Raw genomic sequence first — 25,948 nt, 5'->3', positions numbered from 1 at the left:
AAGCGGTAAACACAAAATACACACACCACACTCACATACCCACACAAAACATAAAATACACAAAACGCACCCATTACACACAAAATACACATACTTCACACAATACACATGTAGGGAAAAAAACACTGCACATATTACACAGTATACACAAACTACACACATTACACATATATACACAAAAAATAGATGTTGCACTACACAATACACACTATACAGACAATAAACTATAAACACACGCGCGCGCGCATACACAATATAAAACATTGCACTACCCAAATACACAAAATACATGCACTGCAAACATATGTACACACAAAATATACCATAATCTAGATAGAGTACTTCACAATAAGCTCATTCTACAATAATACAAAAAAATAGTTAGGTAGAGAATTTACCCCGTGGTCACCTACAATAATACAAAAAAATAGTTAGAGAATTTACCCGTGGTCATTACTCCTCTAGAAGATTGAACCACACCTGAGATTATTGTAATGGCAAAGGTCAAAACATATTCCTATAAAAAACATAGAATATTACTATAATTCACAGTATATAACTATAACAAAAATCAGATACCAAACTTCTTTTGTCTTACATCATCCAGCTTTTATTGACACCTCTCGAATGGTCTCATGCAAACCATTTAAATAACAAAGATGTCAAAATAGCTAAATTGGCAATTAAAACCAGCGAGATGTAGATGGAAAATCTTGAAATAGTTACTTTGTCAATAGCCTAGCTGCTAAAGCTGAGAAAGCTTTGGCTGCATCCCTCACATCAGGTGTTCCATCATTAAGGGAATCATAAAATGACTGATAAATTATCAGATAATTCGACTATTAGTTTCAGTTACCTACATGGAAATATATTCCGTAATTACTACAAAATCAACTAATTCGGCTTACCTATTGTTTGAGCCAATAGATGCATATAGTTACTCAAGGTACAAAAAAGATGTGTTCTTTACTATGGTTCGTACAACGAATGTTCTTTATCCAGCTTTTAGACCTGAAACATGATAGAAGACAATAAAAAAATTTAAAAATGGGAAAGCGCAGACTAAAAGGCTAGAAAGTAAACAATATACTTCTAAGCACAAGGAAATGATATGATACGATTTAGAGGTTAAACAACAGTTCTTAACTAAAATAAAGGTAGATCATACCTTCAACTATGTCAGTTAGACTCAAGCATCCAGACTTGTGCATTGCTTGAAGGGTTTGAGTAAGGGCCTCCATTAAAGTAGGGTTTCTTCTCCTTCAATTTCTCCTACACATCGTCAGCAAAAATAAGCTTTAGATGCATTTACAAGATCAGGGAGTGACTGGACATAAATTATATCTTATACTAATCTCTAAGAGCTAGGGTATCAGGTACATTCCAAGTTACATTGCAAAATTATCAGGAAAGACAATGTTCAAAACAAAAGTAATAACTATGCATTAACTTACCACAACTTCCTTAGCTTAATAAGATTTTGAATACAGGTTGAGATATTAAATTTTGTAAAAAAAAAAGAAATTCAATCCAATTCAAAACAACCAGAATCACTTGCCATAGACATATAGCCCGAAAATTCTTAACAAGAAATAAAAGCATATCACATAGACAGTTAACACAACAGTTACCTTCTCAACCAAGCAAGGAAGAAAGATGGGTTGCCTCTGCTTCTGTCATAGTGTAGCCCTCATTTTTCAACAGATCCAGAAGCCCGGGATGAAATTAAGTACCTTATCTAAGTTACAGAAGCTCAAAAGTTAAGAAAGGATACGAGATAGTTTAAATATGATAGATAAGAATTATCAGAACATGTATATACACCGGCTATAACATCATTAGAGAGCTAGATATTGGAGAATCAATAAAAATTTGTAATTTTAGCAATTCCACAAACAAGCAGAATAAACAAATGTTCTAATATTGAGAATACTCATCAAATATGCTACCACTCATTTCCTTTTCAGTGAATTCAGTGAGCTTTAATTCAGTGAGTAAAGCACACAGGCATGCTGACACAAAAAACAGACAGATTAATAAAATCCTATTTACCATTAATAAGCATGATGTGTTGGATTCACAAAACCTTAACACAAATTAAGAGTATATCTAAGACTTCAATCACCTCCCTTCCCATGGAGGAAGAGCCTGTATATCATAAACAAATCGAAGGTTAAAAGAAAATTTCAAGTTACACAATCAAAACTAGAATTTGTGTTGAAAGAACCTTCTGCAACATCTCAATGCCATCAATTTGATATCATAATGTTTGAGAAGTAAGCAAAGTCACTTACTAACATCTCTAAAGAATGTAACATATGATCACATACAAAAAAATTATATAAGCCACACAGATGCCAAAACAAGTCTAACACTAATGGTCTAACAATTTACCCAAACCCAAAAGCTGAAAAAAGTTCTAAAAAGTTGTATGAAGGCCTCCTCTGTGGTATAGAAAAGCTAATCCCACAAAATTAATAAAGAAATCTTAAAAGAGAAACGAAACCTCAAAACGAAAGATCTTGAATGTGCTCTATATGCAATTCTTCGAATTTGAATCTGCAAACAATAATCATTTCCCTGTCATCCTGCGAGAGTAACACTAAGTTAATAATCTACTTTTTTGGCATAAAAGTACGGGCACTGTTTGCAGCCTGCAGCTACCAAAATATTTACACCTTATTGCCCTAAAAAATAAATCTGTACCAACCTTGCTGATCAAAACTCATGACTGAATATCGATGTCTTGAACAGACAAGATGGATTCTTGCATGAATCCCTTGTTAGGTGCCAACTCTCTAAATACACAGGACATCAATTAAAAAATACATTATGGTTCAGAAGAAAGATATTAACCACATAAAACATACGAAGGTGCATTTCTACTTCCATGCCAAGATTCGCGGTCACCATGACCATTTGGTTTTGCTGTCTTTAGGATGATTTCTGCCGTGATGCTTAACAAAACATATCCACCAGATTCATAATTATCTGCAATGGATATGTGACACGAGAAAAATCAATAAAATGATATGGAAAAGTGAAAAAAATTTATATATTTTTTATTAAGAGATAAGTGAGTTAATGGAAAGTAGCATAATACCTTGAAAAGCTCAATATGGCTTCAGTTGTTTGCCAATAATAGCTAAAGCAGAACCTTGTATATCTCTCAAATTCTTGGATACTTATAATGGGAGAGATATAAAATAGATGTGGTGCAATCTAGCAGCTAAAAGAGTTAGCAAGCCTCGATCAAGTAATAAAAATTATGGATGTCCATACCGTTTCTTGTCCACAAACCCTCAATAGATTAAAGTATGCTTCAGCCGCTTTACGAACATTTGCTGATTTATCCTAGCGTCTGTGAGAACAGCTGAAATACATGGTAGTGGTAGACACAACAAAAGATGAGGTCAACAATACTCAAAACAGAAGTTCGAAAAACACTATTTTCCAAATTGACTACAGACCATTTTATTGGGATGAGCAGAGCCAAGTATCTAAGGTACTCAATGACCACTCACGCATATGTACAGCTATTGGCTTTGAGGAATTCGGGATTTGTTAAATGATCCCAAGTATTTATAATATTGGTATTGTGAATCTCAGTTAGTTAGCGCAAGAGACTCTTAATAAACCAATAACTAATAGTATAAGAGAGCACCAATTGTGGATAAAGTAGCAATAATCAAATTTTCGTTAGTGTCATGTAGACGCCGTTTTATAGCTCCAAATAGATCTCCTAAAACAAGAAAGAAAAGAGGGCACGTCATGTAGATAATTATGTACTCCTTATACAAAATTTGAGACTAGTTTTTTCAAATTTTCGACTGACGTACCAGTTCCAGCCAGCAGAACATGTTTGTTCACCTCTTCCAGAATTTTGGTCACACTTTCAATAGATTCCAAGCGGACCTAGAAGAAGATAAAGTCAGATTGATGGCATGCCCTCTTAAATCATTCAAAGATTTGATGATTACCAAACATATACTCCATATAACAAACCTTCCAATCAGAACTCTCTAAAAGAAAGTGGGGGTGATCTTTTCACTGATATCTTCACATGGAAGACAATCCATGCCACCAGTCACCGCAGATGACGTAAAATAAGTTACTTTAACAACCTCCTTTGGAGTGCAGATGCCTGCAAAGAGTAATATTTGTAAATTTGAATTAAAGAACAAACTTATATTGGGAAAACTGACAGTTTTACACCAAAAAGAATTTACCTCGTAGTAAAGCAGGTTTAATGCAGAAATACCTTTATATCTTCAAGAAAAGCAAAAAACGGTAAATTCCTGTTCACCAGATGCAGTTAATTCCTGGATGCAACTCCTGAACATTTTTCTCATTCCAGCCAGGAATAACACAGTAAAAGGATCAACATCTCAACAGATGGATCCAAATTCGTTTGTTATTCAATCTGGTCTTTAAAGACACAATAGCTGAAACAAAAAACATAGTAGCAAGATAACAATTTTGAAAAAGCAGCCCCATCTGCCAATGCAATTCATACAAAAGAATCACAGTAAGCGCAATACTCTAACATCAAAGAACCAAAGACAACATGTATATAATAGTAATATCTAGCATTTTTAGAAAAGACCAATAAATAAAGGAGTATATAAATATTCACCAGATGAAGCAAAGAGAATATCAAGAAAAATAAAAATAAAAAAGGCATGATATGAGGATTAATCTACTACTTAGATACTATTTCGCTTCAAACAATGGCAAAGGAATGGATAAAGATTTATCTTGAAAGCAAAAGAAAAATTCAAAACAAGCAGATTTCTTGACTCCATAAACTTGTAAATAATGGACAAATAATAACTAAGACAGAAAATGTTGTGCAGCAACACCAATTACATTTTCACAATATTATCACCAAAAATATATTCTACGAAAAGTCAAGAAAAACCTTAATTGAGTTGTGGACTTGTGGTCAAGGAAACCCATAGCATACCTTCTTTAATGTATGACAAACTTTTTGAAAAAATCTCCAAGAGAAATCTTTTTGGTTGAAGCAAGTTCGGCAAGTTCAGCAACAACCTCTTTCCTCTCCCACCATTTTGAAGCTTTCTGAAAATAAAATACAAAAATTATGAATAAAAGCCTACAATAAATTATTTTTTGAATATTTTTAATAGGTAAAAGACAAAGATAGGCCACTTACCACCGCTTCCCAATATCTAGACTTCTCCAAAGGCTTTAATATATCAACTGGATCGATAAGGTCCTGAGGAGCTGATAGGGAAGATATCTAAGACTCATAAAAGACAGCCAGAAATCTAAGCCTCTAAGGTAAAACAACACGAAGGTATAATATCAGTACCATTTACAAAGGCAGCTTCAATTCATTAAAGCTTAAGATGGTTGGTCAGAATCAGTGATGCACATAAATTGGGGTTCACACAAAACCTAGAACCTAATCAAGGAATGGGTTAGGCAAGGGGTAGACAGATTCTACAGAAGTAAAAGACAGCACTGTATTACCTCGACCTTTGGCTACGTGGTGACTTGACAACATTGGCCAGATGTACACTCAAGCCAAGTATCTAAGGTACTCGATGTACACTCATGCATATGCTTTTTGTTGTCACCAAGGCATTTCAAGACATCTGAAAAATCTGAAAGAATCCCTTGCACGAGCTACATTCGTGTAAATGATCAAGCCTTCACAGGAGCTATGTACATGAAAGAAGAGTTTCAATATTGGGATTTAAAGATACAACTATTGGCTTTGAGGAATTTGGGATTTAATAAACGATCCCAAGCATTTTTATTATTGAGATTGTAAATCTGAGTTAGTAAGCTCAAGTGAATCTTAATAAACCTATAACCTATAGCATAAAAGAGTACCTAGATTGACTTCTCAACTGGATGTCCCATTGTAGTCCGAAGAGCACCAACTGTGGACAAAGTAGCAATTATCAAATTTTAGAACTGACGTGTAGACGCCCTATAGAGCTCCAAATAGATCTCCTAAAACAAGAAAGATAAAAGGGCACATCATGTAGATAATAATATACTCCATATACAAAATTTGATAATTATTTCAAATTTTCTACTGAACGTACCAGTTCCAGTTCTCCTCGTCCAGAATTTTGGTTACATTTTCAATAGATTCCAAGTGGACCTAGACAGAAGATAAAGTCAGATTGACGGCATGCCCTCTTAAATCATAAACAAATTTGATGATTAACAAACATATACTCCATATTACAAACCTTCCAATCAGAACTCTATAAGCCTTTTAACAAAGTGGGGGTGACCTTTTCACTTATATCTTCACGTGGAAGTCCATCTATGCCACCAGTTAAGTTACTTTAACAACCTTCTTTGGAGTTGCAGATTCCTGCGAAGAGTAATACTTGTAAATTTGTATTGAAGAACAAGCTCATATTGGAAAAATGACAGTATCACAACATCAATAGAATAAGAACACTACATAACTAAAATTTATAAAAAAATATATAATACCTTTAGAGCATGATCAAACATTTAAAAACCAAATCAGAGAACTTTAGGTTTTAGGTTTCTGATCTGAAGATGGACATCTTGATGGATCCAGAGGTCTTAACAGATTTATAGGCACAGGAAATCATGACGAATATTCTGCGTTATCCTGCACGTGCAATCCGGCCACACAATAGCAATTATATTCTCAAGAGAGGAGAATGCTTGCCTCTAATAAGTTTAGAGTGATAGTTACCCTCTTTTTTAAGAAGGGTTCCCAGGCCCTTAGGAAGGTTGCCCAGCGCTTGAATAGCTTCAGCTGCAACAACAATGTTTTTTTTCTTTTTTTCCTTCCTTCAGTAACATTTACATTCGTGATAACCTGCAAACATCAAAATGTTGTGCAGACAACACCAATTACATTTTCACAATATTATCACCAATAATATATTCGGTGAAAAGTCAAGAGAAACCTTAATTGAGTTGTGGGCTTGTGGTCAAGAAAAACCATAGCATACCTTCTTTAATGTACTGACAAACTTTCAGAAAAATCTCCAAGATAAATCTTTTTGGTGGAAGCAAGTTCGGTTAGTTCAGCAACAGCTTCTTTCCTCTCATGCCATTTTGAAGCTTTCTGAAAATAAAATACAAAGGCTACATTAAATTATTTTTTGAATATTTTTCATAGGTAAAGGACAGAGATAGGCCACTTACCACCGCTTCGCAAAATCCAGACTTATCCTAATGAGGCTTTAATATATCAACTTGATCGATAAGGTCCTGAGGTGCTGATAGGGAAGACATCTTAGACTCGTAAAAGAAAACGAGAAATCTAAGCCTCTAAGGTAAAACAACACGAAGGTATAATAGTAGTATCATTTACAAAGTTCTGGACTAACCGGTTTACAGGCAAATAAGAAGCAACAACTGGCCGAAAAATGGGCACTCGGATCCCTAGCACAGTTGCCCAGTGCTTGAATAGCTTTAAATACATCAGCATTTTTTTTTTCTTTTTTTTTTCCTTTTTTTCCTTTTTTTTTCCTTTTTCTTTCTTTTTTTTGGAAGGGTTCTCATGCCAAGTTTGCCCAACGCTTGAATAGCTTCAGCTGCAACAACAATGTTTTTTTCTTTTTTTTCTTTTTTTTTCCATCTGTAACATTTACATTCGTCATTACCTGCAAAAATCAAAATGTTGTGCAGCAACACCAATTACATTTTCACAATATTATCACCAAAAATATATTCTACGAAAAGTCAAGAAAAACCTTAATTGAGTTGTGGACTTGTGGTCAAGGAAACCCATAGCATACCTTCTTTAATGTATGACAAACTTTCTGAAAAAATCTCCAAGAGAAATCTTTTTGGTTGAAGCAAGTTCGGCAAGTTCGGCAACAACCTCTTTCCTCTCCCACCATTTTGAAGCTTTCTGAAAATAAAATACAAAAATTATGAATAAAAGCCTACAATAAATTATTTTTTGAATATTTTTAATAGGTAAAAGACAAAGATAGGCCACTTACCACCGCTTCCCAATATCCAGACTTCTCCAAAGGCTTTAATATATCAACTGGATCGATAAGGTCCTGAGGAGCTGATAGGGAAGATATCTTAGACTCATAAAAGACAGCCAGAAATCTAAGCCTCTAAGGTAAAACAACACGAAGGTATAATATCAGTACCATTTACAAAGGCAGCTTCAATTCATTAAAGCTTAAGATGGTTGGTCAGAATCAGTGATGCACATAAATTGGGGTTCACACAAAACCTAGAACCTAATCAAGGAATGGGTTAGGCAAGGGGTAGACAGATTCTACAGAAGTAAAAGACAGCACTGTATTTCCTCGACCTTTGGCTACGTGGTGACTTGACAACATTGGCCAGATGTACACTCAAGCCAAGTATCTAAGGTACTCGATGTACACTCATGCATATGCTTTTTGTTGTCACCAAGGCATTTCAAGACATCTGAAAAATCTGAAAGAATCCCTTGCACGAGCTACATTCGTGTAAATGATCAAGCCTTCACAGGAGCTATGTACATGAAAGAAGAGTTTCAATATTGGGATTTAAAGATACGACTATTGGCTTTGAGGAATTTGGGATTTAATAAACGATCCCAAGCATTTTTATTATTGAGATTGTAAATCTGAGTTAGTAAGCTCAAGTGAATCTTAATAAACCTATAACCTATAGCATAAAAGAGTACCTAGATTGACTTCTCAACTGGATGTCCCATTGTAGTCCGAAGAGCACCAACTGTGGACAAAGTAGCAATTATCAAATTTTAGAACTGACGTGTAGACGCCCTATAGAGCTCCAAATAGATCTCCTAAAACAAGAAAGATAAAAGGGCACATCATGTAGATAATAATATACTCCATATACAAAATTTGATAATTATTTCAAATTTTCTACTGAACGTACCAGTTCCAGTTCTCCTCTTCCAGAATTTTGGTTACATTTTCAATAGATTCCAAGTGGACCTAGACAGAAGATAAAGTCAGATTGACGGCATGCCCTCTTAAATCATAAACAAATTTGATGATTAACAAACATATACTCCATATTACAAACCTTCCAATCAGAACTCTATAAGCCTTTTAACAAAGTGGGGGTGACCTTTTCACTTATATCTTCACGTGGAAGTCCATCTATGCCACCAGTTAAGTTACTTTAACAACCTTCTTTGGAGTTGCAGATTCCTGCGAAGAGTAATACTTGTAAATTTGTATTGAAGAACAAGCTCATATTGGAAAAATGACAGTATCACAACATCAATAGAATAAGAACACTACATAACTAAAATTTATAAAAAAAATATATAATACCTTTAGAGCATGATCAAACATTTAAAAACCAAATCAGAGAACTTTAGGTTTTAGGTTTCTGATCTGAAGATGGACAACTTGATGGATCCAGAGGTCTTAACAGATTTATAGGCACAGGAAATCATGACGAATATTCTGCGTTATCCTGCACGTGCAATCCGGCCACACAATAGCAATTATATTCTCAAGAGAGGAGAATGCTTGCCTCTAATAAGTTTACAGTGATAGTTACCCTCTTTTTTAAGAAGGGTTCCCAGGCCCTTAGGAAGGTTGCCCAGCGCTTGAATAGCTTCAGCTGCAACAACAATGTTTTTTTTCTTTTTTTCCTTCCTTCAGTAACATTTACATTCGTGATAACCTGCAAACATCAAAATGTTGTGCAGACAACACCAATTACATTTTCACAATATTATCACCAATAATATATTCGGTGAAAAGTCAAGAGAAACCTTAATTGAGTTGTGGGCTTGTGGTCAAGAAAAACCATAGCATACCTTCTTTAATGTACTGACAAACTTTCAGAAAAATCTCCAAGATAAATCTTTTTGGTGGAAGCAAGTTCGGTTAGTTCAGCAACAGCTTCTTTCCTCTCATGCCATTTTGAAGCTTTCTGAAAATAAAATGCAAAGGCTACATTAAATTATTTTTTGAATATTTTTCATAGGTAAAGGACAGAGATAGGCCACTTACCACCGCTTCGCAAAATCCAGACTTATCCTAATGAGGCTTTAATATATCAACTTGATCGATAAGGTCCTGAGGTGCTGATAGGGAAGACATCTTAGACTCGTAAAAGAAAACGAGAAATCTAAGCCTCTAAGGTAAAACAACACGAAGGTATAATAGTAGTATCATTTACAAAGTTCTGGACTAACCGGTTTACAGGCAAATAAGAAGCAACAACTGGCCGAAAAATGGGCTCTCGGATCCCTAGCACAGTTGCCCAGTGCTTGAATAGCTTTAAATACATCAGCATTTTTTTTCTTTTTTTTTTTCCTTTTTTTACTTTTTTTTCTTTTTTCTTTCTTTTTTTTAGGAAGGGTTCTCATGCCAAGGTTGCCCAGCGCTTGAATAGCTTCAGCTGCAACAACAATGTTTTTTTCTTTTTTTTCTTTTTTTTCCATCTGTAACATTTACATTCGTCATTACCTGCAAAAATCAAAATGTTGTGCAGCAACACCAATTACATTTTCACAATATTATCACCAAAAATATATTCTACGAAAAGTCAAGAAAAACCTTAATTGAGTTGTGGACTTGTGGTCAAGGAAACCCATAGCATACCTTCTTTAATGTATGACAAACTTTCTGAAAAAATCTCCAAGAGAAATCTTTTTGGTTGAAGCAAGTTCGGCAAGTTCAGCAACAACCTCTTTCCTCTCCCACCATTTTGAAGCTTTCTGAAAATAAAATACAAAAATTATGAATAAAAGCCTACAATAAATTATTTTTTGAATATTTTTAATAGGTAAAAGACAAAGATAGGCCACTTACCACCGCTTCCCAATATCCAGACTTCTCCAAAGGCTTTAATATATCAACTGGATCGATAAGGTCCTGAGGAACTGATAGGGAAGATATCTTAGACTCATAAAAGACAGCCAGAAATCTAAGCCTCTAAGGTAAAACAACACGAAGGTATAATATCAGTACCATTTACAAAGGCAGCTTCAATTCATTAAAGCTTAAGATGGTTGGTCAGAATCAGTGATGCACATAAATTGGGGTTCACACAAAACCTAGAACCTAATCAAGGAATGGGTTAGGCAAGGGGTAGACAGATTCTACAGAAGTAAAAGACAGCACTGTATTTCCTCGACCTTTGGCTACGTGGTGACTTGACAACATTGGCCAGATGTACACTCAAGCCAAGTATCTAAGGTACTCGATGTACACTCATGCATATGCTTTTTGTTGTCACCAAGGCATTTCAAGACATCTGAAAAATCTGAAAGAATCCCTTGCACGAGCTACATTCGTGTAAATGATCAAGCCTTCACAGGAGCTATGTACATGAAAGAAGAGTTTCAATATTGGGATTTAAAGATACAACTATTGGCTTTGAGGAATTTGGGATTTAATAAACGATCCCAAGCATTTTTATTATTGAGATTGTAAATCTGAGTTAGTAAGCTCAAGTGAATCTTAATAAACCTATAACCTATAGCATAAAAGAGTACCTAGATTGACTTCTCAACTGGATGTCCCATTGTAGTCCGAAGAGCACCAACTGTGGACAAAGTAGCAATTATCAAATTTTAGAACTGACGTGTAGACGCCCTATAGAGCTCCAAATAGATCTCCTAAAACAAGAAAGATAAAAGGGCACATCATGTAGATAATAATATACTCCATATACAAAATTTGATAATTATTTCAAATTTTCTACTGAACGTACCAGTTCCAGTTCTCCTCTTCCAGAATTTTGGTTACATTTTCAATAGATTCCAAGTGGACCTAGACAGAAGATAAATTCAGATTGACGGCATGCCCTCTTAAATCATAAACAAATTTGATGATTAACAAACATATACTCCATATTACAAACCTTCCAATCAGAACTCTATAAGCCTTTTAACAAAGTGGGGGTGACCTTTTCACTTATATCATCACGTGGAAGTCCATCTATGCCACCAGTTAAGTTACATTAACAACCTTCTTTGGAGTTGCAGATTCCTGCGAAGAGTAATACTTGTAAATTTGTATTGAAGAACAAGCTCATATTGGAAAAATGACAGTATCACAACATCAATAGAATAAGAACACTACATAACTAAAATTTATAAAAAAAATATATAATACCTTTAGAGCATGATCAAACATTTAAAAACCAAATCAGAGAACTTTAGGTTTTAGGTTTCTGATCTGAAGATGGACAACTTGATGGATCCAGAGGTCTTAACAGATTTATAGGCACAGGAAATCATGACGAATATTCTGCATTATCCTGCACGTGCAATCCGGCCACACAATAGCAATTATATTCACAAGAGAGGAGAATGCTAGCCTCTAATAAGTTTACAGTGATAGTTACCCTTTTTTTTAAGAAGGTTCCCAGGCGCTTAGGAAGGTTGCCCAGCGCTTGAATAGCTTCAGCTGCAAAAACAATGTTTTTTTCTTTTTTTCCTTTCTTCAGTAACATTTACATTCGTGATAACCTGCAAACATCAAAATGTTGTGCAGACAACACCAATTACATTTTCACAATATTATCACCAATAATATATTCTGTGAAAAGTCAAGAAAAACCTTAATTGAGTTGTGGGCTTGTGGTCAAGAAAAACCATAGCATACCTTCTTTAATGTACAGACAAACTTTCAGAAAAATCTCCAAGATAAATCTTTTTGGTGGAAGCAAGTTCGGTTAGTTCAGCAACAGCTTCTTTCCTCTCATGCCATTTTGAAGCTTTCTGAAAATAAAATGCAAAGGCTACATTAAATTATTTTTTGAATATTTTTCATAGGTAAAGGACAGAGATAGGCCACTTACCACCGCTTCGCAAAATCCAGACTTATCCTAATGAGGCTTTAATATATCAACTTGATCGATAAGGTCCTGAGGTGCTGATAGGGAAGACATCTTAGAATCGTAAAAGAAAACGAGAAATCTAAGCCTCTAAGGTAAAACAACACGAAGGTATAATAGTAGTATCATTTACAAAGTTCTGGACTAACCGGTTTACAGGCAAATAAGAAGCAACAACTGGCCGAAAAATGGGCTCTCGGATCCCTAGCACAGTTGCCCAGTGCTTGAATAGCTTTAAATACATCAGCATTTTTTTTCTTTTTTTTTTCCTTTTTATACTTTTTTTTCTTTTTTCTTTCTTTTTTTAGGAAGGGTTCTCATGCCAAGGTTGCCCAGCGCTTGAATAGCTTCAGCTGCAACAACAATATTTTTTTCTTTTTTTTCTTTTTTTTTTCCATCTGTAACATTTACATTCGTCATTACCTGCAAAAATCAAAATGTTGTGCAGCAACACCAATTACATTTTCACAATATTATCACCAAAAATATATTCTACGAAAAGTCAAGAAAAACCTTAATTGAGTTGTGGACTTGTGGTCAAGGAAACCCATAGCATACCTTCTTCAATGTATGACAAACTTTCTGAAAAAATCTCCAAGAGAAATCTTTTTGGTTGAAGCAAGTTCGGCAAGTTCAGCAACAACCTCTTTCCTCTCCCACCATTTTGAAGCTTTCTGAAAATAAAATACAAAAATTATGAATAAAAGCCTACAATAAATTATTTTTTGAATATTTTTAATAGGTAAAAGACAAAGATAGGCCACTTACCACCGCTTCCCAATATCCAGACTTCTCCAAAGGCTTTAATATATCAACTGGATCGATAAGGTCCTGAGGAGCTGATAGGGAAGATATCTTAGACTCATAAAAGACAGCCAGAAATCTAAGCCTCTAAGGTAAAACAACACGAAGGTATAATATCAGTACCATTTACAAAGGCAGCTTCAATTCATTAAAGCTTAAGATGGTTGGTCAGAATCAGTGATGCACATAAATTGGGGTTCACACAAAACCTAGAACCCAATCAAGGAATGGGTTAGGCAAGGGGTAGACAGATTCTACAGAAGTAAAAGACAGCACTGTATTACCTCGACCTTTGGCTACGTGGTGACTTGACAACATTGGCCAGATGTACACTCAAGCCAGGTATCTAAGGTACTCGATGTACACTCATGCATATGCTTTTTGTTGTCACCAAGGCATTTCAAGACATCTGAAAAATCTGAAAGAATCCCTTGCTCGAGCTACATTCGTGTAAATGATCAAGCCTTCACAGGAGCTATGTACATGAAAGAAGAGTTTCAATATTGGGATTTAAAGATACAACTATTGGCTTTGAGGAATTTGGGATTTAATAAACGATCCCAAGCATTTTTATTATTGAGATTGTAAATCTGAGTTAGTAAGCTCAAGTGAATCTTAATAAACCTATAACCTATAGCATAAAAGAGTACCTAGATTGACTTCTCAACTGGATGTCCCATTGTAGTCCGAAGAGCACCAACTGTGGACAAAGTAGCAATTATCAAATTTTAGAACTGACGTGTAGACGCCCTATAGAGCTCCAAATAGATCTCCTAAAACAAGAAAGATAAAAGGGCACATCATGTAGATAATAATATACTCCATATACAAAATTTGATAATTATTTCAAATTTTCTACTGAACGTACCAGTTCCAGTTCTCCTCGTCCAGAATTTTGGTTACATTTTCAATAGATTCCAAGTGGACCTAGACAGAAGATAAAGTCAGATTGACGGCATGCCCTCTTAAATCATAAACAAATTTGATGATTAACAAACATATACTCCATATTACAAACCTTCCAATCAGAACTCTATAAGCCTTTTAACAAAGTGGGGGTGACCTTTTCACTTATATCTTCACGTGGAAGTCCATCTATGCCACCAGTTAAGTTACTTTAACAACCTTCTTTGGAGTTGCAGATTCCTGCGAAGAGTAATACTTGTAAATTTGTATTGAAGAACAAGCTCATATTGGAAAATGACAGTATCACAACATCAATAGAATAAGAACACTACATAACTAAAATTTATAAAAAAAAAACAAGATATAATACCTTTAGAGCATGATCAAACAGTTAAAAACCAAATCAGAGAACTTTAGGTTTTAGGTTTCTGATCTGAAGATGGACATCTTGATGGATCCAGAGGTCTTAACAGATTTATAGGCACAGGAAATCATGACGAATATTCTGTGTTATCCTGCACGTGCAATCCGGCCACACAATAGCAATTATATTCAAAAGAGAGGAGAATGCTTGCCTCTAATAAGTTTACAGTGATAGTTACCCTTGTTTTAAGAAGGGTTCCCAGGCCCTTAGGAAGGTTGCCCAGCACTTGAATAGCTTCAGCTGCAACAACAATGTTTTTTTCTTTTTTTCCTTCCTTCAGTAACATTTACATTCGTGATAACCTGCAAACATCAAAATGTTGTGCAGACAACACCAATTACATTTTCACAATATTATCACCGATAATATATTCTGTGAAAAGTCAAGAAAAACCTTAATTGAGTTGTGGGCTTGTGGTCAAGAAAAACCATAGCATACCTTCTTTAATGTACTGACAAACTTTCAGAAAAATCTCCAAGATAAATCTTTTTGGTGGAAGCAAGTTCGGTTAGTTCAGCAACAGCTTCTTTCCTCTCATGCCATTTTGAAGCTTTCTGAAAATAAAATGCAAAGGCTACATTAAATTATTTTTTGAATATTTTTCATAGGTAAAGGACAGAGATAGGCCACTTACCACCGCTTCGCAAAATCCAGACTTATCCTAATGAGGCTTTAATATATCAACTTGATCGATAAGGTCCTGAGGTGCTGATAGGGAAGACATCTTAGACTCGTAAAAGAAAACGAGAAATCTAAGCCTCTAAGGTAAAACAACACGAAGGTATAATAGTAGTATCATTTACAAAGTTCTGGACTAACCGGTTTACAGGCAAATAAGAAGCAACAACTGGCCGAAAAATGGGCTCTCGGATCCCTAGCACAGTTGCCCAGTGCTTGAATAGCTTTAAATACATCAGCATTTTTTTTTCTTTTTTTTTCCTTTTTTTCCTTTTTTTTCTTTTTTCTTTCTTTTTTTAGGAAGGGTTCTCATGCCAAGGTTGCCCAGCGCTTGAATAGCTTCAGCTGCAACAACAATGTTTTTTTCTTTTTTTTCTTTTTTTTCCCATCTGTAACATTTACATTCGTCATTACCTGCAAAAATCAAAATGTTGTGCAGCAACACCAATTACATTTTCACAATATTATCACCAAAAATATATTCTACGAAAAGTCAAGAAAAACCTTAATTGAGTTGTGGACTTGTGGTCCAGGAAACCCATAGCATACCTTCTTTAATGTATGACAAACTTTCTGAAAAAATCTCCAAGAGAAATCTTTTTGGTTGAAGCAAGTTCGGCAAGTTCAGCAACAACCTCTTTCCTCTCCCACCATTTTGAAGCTTTCTGAAAATAAAATACAAAAATTATGAATAAAAGCCTACAATAAATTATTTTTTGAATATTTTTAATAGGTAAAAGACAAAGATAGGCCACTTACCACCGCTTCCCAATATCCAGACTTCTCCAAAGGCTTTAATATATCAACTGGATCGATAAGGTCCTGAGGAGCTGATAGGGAAGATATCTTAAGACTCATAAAAGACAGCCAGAAATCTAAGCCTCTAAGGTAAAACAACACGAAGGTATAATATCAGTACCATTTACAAAGGCAGCTTCAATTCATTAAAGCTTAAGATGGTTGGTCAGAATCAGTGATGCACATAAATTGGGGTTCACACAAAACCTAGAACCTAATCAAGGAATGGGTTAGGCAAGGGGTAGACAGATTCTACAGAAGTAAAAGACAGCACTGTATTACCTCGACCTTTGGCTACGTGGTGACTTGACAACATTGGCCAGATGTACACTCAAGCCAAGTATCTAAGGTACTCGATGTACACTCATGCATATGCTTTTTGTTGTCACCAAGGCATTTCAAGACATCTGAAAAATCTGAAAGAATCCCTTGCACGAGCTACATTCGTGTAAATGATCAAGCCTTCACAGGAGCTATGTACATGAAAGAAGAGTTTCAATATTGGGATTTAAAGATACAACTATTGGCTTTGAGGAATTTGGGATTTAATAAACGATCCCAAGCATTTTTATTATTGAGATTGTAAATCTGAGTTAGTAAGCTCAAGTGAATCTTAATAAACCTATAACCTATAGCATAAAAGAGTACCTAGATTGACTTCTCAACTGGATGTCCCATTGTAGTCCGAAGAGCACCAACTGTGGACAAAGTAGCAATTATCAAATTTTAGAACTGACGTGTAGACGCCCTATAGAGCTCCAAATAGATCTCCTAAAACAAGAAAGATAAAAGGGCACATCATGTAGATAATAATATACTCCATATACAAAATTTGATAATTATTTCAAATTTTCTACTGAACGTACCAGTTCCAGTTCTCCTCGTCCAGAATTTTGGTTACATTTTCAATAGATTCCAAGTGGACCTAGACAGAAGATAAAGTCAGATTGACGGCATGCCCTCTTAAATCATAAACAAATTTGATGATTAACAAACATATACTCCATATTACAAACCTTCCAATCAGAACTCTATAAGCCTTTTAACAAAGTGGGGGTGACCTTTTCACTTATATCTTCACGTGGAAGTCCATCTATGCCACCAGTTAAGTTACTTTAACAACCTTCTTTGGAGTTGCAGATTCCTGCGAAGAGTAATACTTGTAAATTTGTATTGAAGAACAAGCTCATATTGGAAAAATGACAGTATCACAACATCAATAGAATAAGAACACTACATAACTAAAATTTATAAAAAAATATATAATACCTTTAGAGCATGATCAAACATTTAAAAACCAAATCAGAGAACTTTAGGTTTTAGGTTTCTGATCTGAAGATGGACATCTTGATGGATCCAGAGGTCTTAACAGATTTATAGGCACAGGAAATCATGACGAATATTCTGCGTTATCCTGCACGTGCAATCCGGCCACACAATAGCAATTATATTCTCAAGAGAGGAGAATGCTTGCCTCTAATAAGTTTAGAGTGATAGTTACCCTCTTTTTTAAGAAGGGTTCCCAGGCCCTTAGGAAGGTTGCCCAGCGCTTGAATAGCTTCAGCTGCAACAACAATGTTTTTTTTCTTTTTTTCCTTCCTTCAGTAACATTTACATTCGTGATAACCTGCAAACATCAAAATGTTGTGCAGACAACACCAATTACATTTTCACAATATTATCACCAATAATATATTCGGTGAAAAGTCAAGAGAAACCTTAATTGAGTTGTGGGCTTGTGGTCAAGAAAAACCATAGCATACCTTCTTTAATGTACTGACAAACTTTCAGAAAAATCTCCAAGATAAATCTTTTTGGTGGAAGCAAGTTCGGTTAGTTCAGCAACAGCTTCTTTCCTCTCATGCCATTTTGAAGCTTTCTGAAAATAAAATACAAAGGCTACATTAAATTATTTTTTGAATATTTTTCATAGGTAAAGGACAGAGATAGGCCACTTACCACCGCTTCGCAAAATCCAGACTTATCCTAATGAGGCTTTAATATATCAACTTGATCGATAAGGTCCTGAGGTGCTGATAGGGAAGACATCTTAGACTCGTAAAAGAAAACGAGAAATCTAAGCCTCTAAGGTAAAACAACACGAAGGTATAATAGTAGTATCATTTACAAAGTTCTGGACTAACCGGTTTACAGGCAAATAAGAAGCAACAACTGGCCGAAAAATGGGCACTCGGATCCCTAGCACAGTTGCCCAGTGCTTGAATAGCTTTAAATACATCAGCATTTTTTTTTCTTTTTTTTTTCCTTTTTTTCCTTTTTTTTCCTTTTTCTTTCTTTTTTTTGGAAGGGTTCTCATGCCAAGTTTGCCCAACGCTTGAATAGCTTCAGCTGCAACAACAATGTTTTTTTCTTTTTTTTCTTTTTTTTTCCATCTGTAACATTTACATTCGTCATTACCTGCAAAAATCAAAATGTTGTGCAGCAACACCAATTACATTTTCACAATATTATCACCAAAAATATATTCTACGAAAAGTCAAGAAAAACCTTAATTGAGTTGTGGACTTGTGGTCAAGGAAACCCATAGCATACCTTCTTTAATGTATGACAAACTTTCTGAAAAAATCTCCAAGAGAAATCTTTTTGGTTGAAGCAAGTTCGGCAAGTTCGGCAACAACCTCTTTCCTCTCCCACCATTTTGAAGCTTTCTGAAAATAAAATACAAAAATTATGAATAAAAGCCTACAATAAATTATTTTTTGAATATTTTTAATAGGTAAAAGACAAAGATAGGCCACTTACCACCGCTTCCCAATATCCAGACTTCTCCAAAGGCTTTAATATATCAACTGGATCGATAAGGTCCTGAGGAGCTGATAGGGAAGATATCTTAGACTCATAAAAGACAGCCAGAAATCTAAGCCTCTAAGGTAAAACAACACGAAGGTATAATATCAGTACCATTTACAAAGGCAGCTTCAATTCATTAAAGCTTAAGATGGTTGGTCAGAATCAGTGATGCACATAAATTGGGGTTCACACAAAACCTAGAACCTAATCAAGGAATGGGTTAGGCAAGGGGTAGACAGATTCTACAGAAGTAAAAGACAGCACTGTATTTCCTCGACCTTTGGCTACGTGGTGACTTGACAACATTGGCCAGATGTACACTCAAGCCAAGTATCTAAGGTACTCGATGTACACTCATGCATATGCTTTTTGTTGTCACCAAGGCATTTCAAGACATCTGAAAAATCTGAAAGAATCCCTTGCACGAGCTACATTCGTGTAAATGATCAAGCCTTCACAGGAGCTATGTACATGAAAGAAGAGTTTCAATATTGGGATTTAAAGATACGACTATTGGCTTTGAGGAATTTGGGATTTAATAAACGATCCCAAGCATTTTTATTATTGAGATTGTAAATCTGAGTTAGTAAGCTCAAGTGAATCTTAATAAACCTATAACCTATAGCATAAAAGAGTACCTAGATTGACTTCTCAACTGGATGTCCCATTGTAGTCCGAAGAGCACCAACTGTGGACAAAGTAGCAATTATCAAATTTTAGAACTGACGTGTAGACGCCCTATAGAGCTCCAAATAGATCTCCTAAAACAAGAAAGATAAAAGGGCACATCATGTAGATAATAATATACTCCATATACAAAATTTGATAATTATTTCAAATTTTCTACTGAACGTACCAGTTCCAGTTCTCCTCTTCCAGAATTTTGGTTACATTTTCAATAGATTCCAAGTGGACCTAGACAGAAGATAAAGTCAGATTGACGGCATGCCCTCTTAAATCATAAACAAATTTGATGATTAACAAACATATACTCCATATTACAAACCTTCCAATCAGAACTCTATAAGCGTTTTAACAAAGTGGGGGTGACTTTTCACTTATATCTTCACGTGGAAGTCCATCTATGCCACCAGTTAAGTTACTTTAACAACCTTCTTTGGAGTTGCAGATTCCTGGAAAGAGTAATGCTTGTAAATTTGTATTGAAGAACAAGCTCATATTGGAAAATGACAGTATCACAACATCAATAGAATAAGAACACTACATAACTAAAATTTATAAAAAAAAACAAGATATAATACCTTTAGAGCATGATCAAACAGTTAAAAACCAAATCAGAGAACTTTAGGTTTTAGGTTTCTGATCTGAAGATGGACATCTTGATGGATCCAGAGGTCTTAACAGATTTATAGGCACAGGAAATGATGACGTATATTATGCGTTATCCTGCATGTGCAATCCGGCCACACAATAGCAATTACATTCACAAGAAGAGAGGAGAAAAAACAAGCAATGCTTGCCTCTCATAAGTTTACAGTGATAGTTACCAGAATCTTTAACATTAGAACATTCAAAGCAGTTAAAATTTGACGTCCATCATCCATCTCCGGAAGCCTATCATCCAAAAGCCAGAGAAACAGTTCATTGATGAGACTATCAGAGTACACTCCTTAACTGCATAAGCAAGGCTCTTGTTCTGAAAAGTCTGTGACAAAAGCAATAACCACTTCAAGTTCAATTGACACCCAAATAATCAAAATCATGACATGAATCTTAAATTTTAGGCGTTATTAGTTAAAAGGTCAGACTAATTACCTAGCAACGTTGCCCAATGCTTGAATAGCTTTATACGCAGTAGCAATTATTTTTTTTCTCTTTTTCCCTTTTTTTACTTTTTTTCTTTTTTTTTTCCTTTTTTTCCTTTTTTCTCTTTTTTTTAGAAGGGTTCTCAGGCCATTAGGAAGGTTGCCCAGAGCTTGAATAGCTTCAGCGGCGACAACAATGTTTTTTCCTTTTTTTTCCTTCCTTCAGTAACATTTACATTCCTGATCACCTGCAAAAATCAAAATGTTGTGCAGACACCACCATTTACATTTTCACGATATTAGCACCAACAATATATTATGCGAAAAGTCAAGAAAAACCTTAATTGAGTTGTGGGCTTGTGGTCAAGAAAAACCATAGCATACCTTCTTTAATGTATGACAAACTTTCTGAAAAAATCTCCAAGAGAAATCTTTTTGGTGGAAGCAAGTTCGGTTAGTTCAGCAACAGCTTCTTTCCTCTCACGCCATTTTGAAGCTATCTGAAAATAAAATGCAAAGGCTACATTAAATTAATTTTTGAATAGTTTTCATAGGTAAAGGACAGAGATAGGCCACTTACCACCGCTTCCCAAAATCCAGACTTCTCCTAAGGAGGCTTTAATATATCAACTGGATCGACAAGGTCCTGAGGTGCTGATAGGGAAGACATCTTAGACTCGTTAAAGAAAACCAGAAATCTAAGCCTCTAAGGTAAAATAACACAAAGGTATAATAGCAGTATCATTTACAAAGTTCTAGACTGACCGGTTTACAGGCAAGTAAGAAGCGACAACTGGCCGAAAAATGGGCTCTCGGATCCCCAGCAAAGTTTCCCAGTGCTTGAATAGCTTTAAATGCATCAGCAATTATTTTTTCCTTTTTTTCCTTTTTTTGCTTTTTTCATTTTCGTTCCTTTTTTTCTTTTTTTTCTTTTTTGTAGGAAGGGTTCTCCTGCCCTTAGGAAGGTTGCCCAGCTCTTGAATAGCTTCAGCTGCAACAACAATGTTTTTTTCTTTTTGTTTCCTTTTTTTCCTTCCTTCAGTAACCTTTACATTCGTGATAACCTGCAAAAATCAAAATGTTGTGCAGATAACACCAATTACATTTTCACAATATTAACACCAACAATATATTCTGCGAAAAGTCAAGATAAACCTTAATTGAGTTGTGGACCTGTGGTCAAGGAAACCCATAGCATACCTTCTTTAATGTATGACAAACTTTCTGAAAAATCTCCAAGAGAAATCTTTTTGGTTGAAGCAAGTTCGGCTAGTTCAGCAACAGCCTCTTTCCTCTCCCACCATTTTGAAGCTGTCTGAAAATAAAATACAAAAATTATGAATAAAAGGCTACGTGAAATTATTTTTTGAATATTTTTCATAGGTAAAGGACAAAGATAGGCCACTTACCACCGCTTCCTAAAATCCAGACTTCTCCAAAGGCTTTAATATATCAACTGGATCGATAAGGTCCTGAGGTGCTGATAGGGAAGATATCTTAGACTCGTAAAAGACAGCCATAAATCTAAGCCTCAAGGTAAAACAACACGAAGGTTTAATAGCAGTATCATTTACAAAGCCATCTCCAATTTATTAAAGCTTAAGATGGTTGGGCCAGAGCAGTGCTGCACATAAAATTGCAGTTAACGCAAAGCCTAGAACCTAATCAAGGATTGGGCTAGGCTAGGGGTGGACAGATTCTGCAAAAGTAAGTGACAGCATTAAATTGGCCCGATCCTAGGCTACGTGGGGAGTTGACAGCATTGGCCAGAAACATTGTTCAAATGCCAAACAAAGACTTAAGCAGAGTACACATACCATCAGCTACACTCTTAAGTGGGTACTGAACCCACAGCCTAAGGAACAGCTTCTGGTTTTGGCTCCTTAACCTGCTCAGACCCGCCAAATGGAATATGCAAGATATATTGATCTCAGTCATAACAAAATTTAATTTATACATATTGCATTATAAATAGAGACTGAGAGCTGCATGTGTCAAATAACAACTATAGCATAGAAGATCAGCATCCACAAGTTGCATAAATATTGAGACATTAAACCGAAAGAACATAGTGTCGTATAGAATCAGACTGAACTAAGACTGAAGCACCTGCTTAGATCTCCAACAGTTAAAACAATAACTATCAAATCGACTATGTAAGACTATGCAAATAGTGATCATCAAACTATGCAACATAACATTCATACAAAAGGAAGATCCACGACATCACAATATGATAAAAACACTACATAATTAAAAAAAAGATAGAACAAGATAAAACAGATCAAGATATAATACCTTTGTGAGGATGATCAAACATTTAACAACCAAATCAGAGAACTTCTGGTTTCTGATTTCAAGAGATCATTTGATGGAGATGGCCATCTTGATGGATCCAGGTCTTGACAGATATATAAGCACAGGAAATGATGAAATACATTCTACGTTATCCTGCACGTGCAATTCAGCCACCCAACGGCAATTATATTGGCAAGAAGAAAGGAGAAAAACTAGCAATGCTTGCCTTATAAGTTTACAGTGATAGTTACCAGAATCTTTAACATCAGAACATTCAAAGCTCTTAAAAGTTGACTTCCATCATCCATTGGGGATTACTATCATCCAAAAGCAGGAGCAATAGTTCCATGATGAGACTATCAAGAGTACTCTCCTTAACTGCATAAGCAAGCCTCTTGTTCTTAAAAGTCTGCAACAAAAGCAATAACAACTTCAGACCTCAATTTTAGGCGTTATTAGTTAAAAGGTCAGATTAGTTACCTGCATCATAGTATTCAGGACATATTTACAAGATCTTGAAGAGGCGCCAGTGAGGCTGAAGTCAAAAGTCTTCACAACCTGCTAGAAATGATAACAATTGTGAGGATCTCATGGAAACAATGCCGAAGAGGTATGTCAAAAATAGCAAAACAATTGCCTTATTCGTCAGGCATGAAACTAGTCTATCAGCATCTTTCACTATGTCAAACTCCTAGATTAAGATGTGATTCGAAGACTACCGATTCACAATAATATTCAGAAATTATCACACTATTCGGTTCTTTGGACAACGTTTTTCAGAAGCATCAATGAACAAATCTGAGCAGATATTTCAAGGACATACCTATCTTTTGAAAAAGCATATTCTATGATTTCCAAAGCTTCATTTCCCAACACCAGTATAAGCCCATGGCATTGTAGCCTATCTGTGTGGATTTCAGGAAGGCCATAGTTCTCCATGAGAGAAAAACAACATAAATTAGTAGAAAGTTAACACATCTATAAATTATTAAGAGATAATGGGTTCAGGAAAAATAGCAAATCAGTTTGGATAGTGGTGTTGATTATAGACAATTAGTAATTCAGTACGTAAAAGTTTGAATACCGATTGAAAGTTGGGATGCCCATGGATCTTGATAAGTCCCCACTTTGCTCAGCTGGATCAAACCTGTGGGCATTAAAAACTAATTACCATAACCAAAAAGGAAAGGAACAATGAAGTCATTAATGATCTTTCCCTTCAAGTTTATGAATATATAAATCATCCCAACAGTTTACAATGAATGCCTTGCCTTGACAGACAACAACTTGGAACAAATTTGAGTCCAAAGACATTCTTTCCATCATTTAAGTATATTCTAGAGTATACACATATAACAGCAAGTTCAACAAATACAAGTTGTTCATAACCGCTAAAAGAAATTTTAGATGTAGCATGCCCTCCATGGGAAATGAGCCTTAGAGTGAACAAAATCATGATGGATAAATTAACCTAGGAATCTAGTCATTAATAAAAGCAATACCTAAATATGTAGACACTCTTCCAAACTAGAAAAAAACCCTATATATACCAACACAGAAACAAATCACGATACTTCAATTCAATTTACAATTCAATTAGGGAGAAAGATGAGAAGAAAAAGGAGAAAAGACCCACGATGGGAGGGCGGACGGCGACGGGTTCGCGCAGTTGACAGCGGCGGCAAGGCCGCGAGTCAGCAGCCACGCGACGGTGCCCACGAATCCGGACCAGCGACCTGCTGCAGGAGACGACGCGTCTGATGATGGCGAGTAGCAGCCGCGACAGGGACCAAACTCCGAGACAGCCAAGTCCTCGGCTTTCTTCTTCGGGCAAGCAGGCCGGCGGCGTGAAATCTGCGAGGGCTATGACTCTTGGTGTGGGGAAAACACGAGTCAATTCTGCCAATTGAGATATGGAGATGGAGATGGAGATGGAGATGCCGTTGGGAAGGGAGATGGAGAGGGATCTTTTTTATTTAATTTAGGGTTTCTGGCAATTTTAATCTATGGAGTACTACTCTTATTTGGGTTTATTTGTATTGGAATTTTAGTTTATGGAATGTAAATTGGGCTTTATTTGTTTTGTAATTGTGTTCGATTTTATGATTTGGAAGCATTTATAAAATATATACTAGAGTTCTAAATTGGGTGGTATGGCTATCTTATTATATTTCTATTTTAAAAATTAAGTTTTAATCTGGACTATTTTTTATTTGACTTTGTATAAATGGCTATCTCATTATATTTATGTTTTAAAAATTAGGTTTTAATCTGGACTATTTTTTATTTGACTTTGTATAAATATATTTCAATTTAAATTCTTCTTTGTAATTAAATTTATATATTACTATTACTCTGCATTTTATTTGAGTCAAAATTAGAATTATGCTAAAGAGCTTAATTTGTTCAACTGAACATTTATTCTTCATTACAATACTTCTTTTTGTAAGCTAAATGAGAACAAAAATATGTAATTTTTTAATTTTCATCTTAGATTTATTCAACTAAAATATATAATATTTCACACATCCCATAAAAATAAAGATACCTTTTTCTTTATCCAGACACAAATAAAAATATCTCATTTTTTTATTATAGAAAATTCTCTCCAACTCATTATCTATATATACCAATTTATTTACTTATTTAC

General features: G+C 35.2%; 1 long non-coding RNA gene across 50 annotated transcripts; it reads right to left on the bottom strand.

Moving 5' to 3' along the window:
* Positions 1-320: 320 nt before the first annotated feature.
* LOC121744003 lies at positions 321-25,304 on the bottom strand. Of its 50 annotated transcripts, none has more exons than XR_006038372.1 (94): positions 24,935-25,303; positions 24,383-24,445; positions 24,122-24,231; positions 23,779-23,856; positions 23,550-23,707; positions 23,299-23,451; positions 22,818-22,888; positions 22,410-22,480; positions 22,201-22,315; positions 21,766-22,064; positions 21,581-21,654; positions 21,385-21,500; positions 21,011-21,248; positions 20,743-20,900; positions 20,497-20,641; positions 20,241-20,367; positions 20,091-20,149; positions 19,873-19,995; positions 19,513-19,697; positions 19,346-19,438; positions 19,187-19,257; positions 18,977-19,092; positions 18,568-18,841; positions 18,383-18,456; positions 18,187-18,302; positions 17,925-18,050; positions 17,693-17,837; positions 17,440-17,567; positions 17,290-17,348; positions 17,072-17,194; positions 16,706-16,896; positions 16,545-16,637; positions 16,385-16,455; positions 16,175-16,290; positions 15,767-16,039; positions 15,582-15,655; positions 15,386-15,501; positions 15,126-15,249; positions 14,894-15,038; positions 14,636-14,763; positions 14,486-14,544; positions 14,268-14,390; positions 13,902-14,092; positions 13,741-13,826; positions 13,582-13,652; positions 13,372-13,487; positions 12,963-13,236; positions 12,778-12,851; positions 12,582-12,697; positions 12,322-12,445; positions 12,090-12,234; positions 11,836-11,963; positions 11,686-11,744; positions 11,468-11,590; positions 11,108-11,292; positions 10,941-11,033; positions 10,782-10,852; positions 10,572-10,687; positions 10,163-10,436; positions 9,978-10,051; positions 9,782-9,897; positions 9,520-9,645; positions 9,288-9,432; positions 9,034-9,161; positions 8,884-8,942; positions 8,666-8,788; positions 8,306-8,490; positions 8,139-8,231; positions 7,980-8,050; positions 7,770-7,885; positions 7,359-7,634; positions 7,174-7,247; positions 6,978-7,093; positions 6,716-6,841; positions 6,484-6,628; positions 6,231-6,358; positions 6,081-6,139; positions 5,863-5,985; positions 5,497-5,687; positions 5,336-5,428; positions 5,177-5,247; positions 4,967-5,082; positions 4,230-4,445; positions 4,006-4,144; positions 3,840-3,915; positions 3,104-3,742; positions 2,871-2,991; positions 2,711-2,798; positions 2,507-2,588; positions 2,053-2,148; positions 1,632-1,738; positions 1,169-1,272; positions 909-1,011; positions 537-815 (listed from the first exon to the last, which is right to left on the bottom strand). It is a non-coding gene; the product is annotated as an uncharacterized LOC121744003 (long non-coding RNA). The 50 variants fall into 50 exon arrangements; XR_006038374.1 differs by having other exon boundaries at positions 1,632-2,588; positions 3,104-3,222; positions 3,283-3,373; positions 3,471-3,742; XR_006038373.1 differs by having other exon boundaries at positions 1,632-2,588; positions 3,104-3,222; positions 3,283-3,742; positions 24,935-25,304.
* Between the last annotated feature and the right edge of the window lie 644 nt (positions 25,305-25,948).

Source organism: Salvia splendens, chromosome 8, assembly GCF_004379255.2.
Source record: "Salvia splendens isolate huo1 chromosome 8, SspV2, whole genome shotgun sequence".
Taxonomy (NCBI): domain Eukaryota; kingdom Viridiplantae; phylum Streptophyta; class Magnoliopsida; order Lamiales; family Lamiaceae; genus Salvia; species Salvia splendens.
Note: the sequence above shows the minus strand (reverse complement) of the source record. Positions and strands in the feature narration are given on the sequence as shown.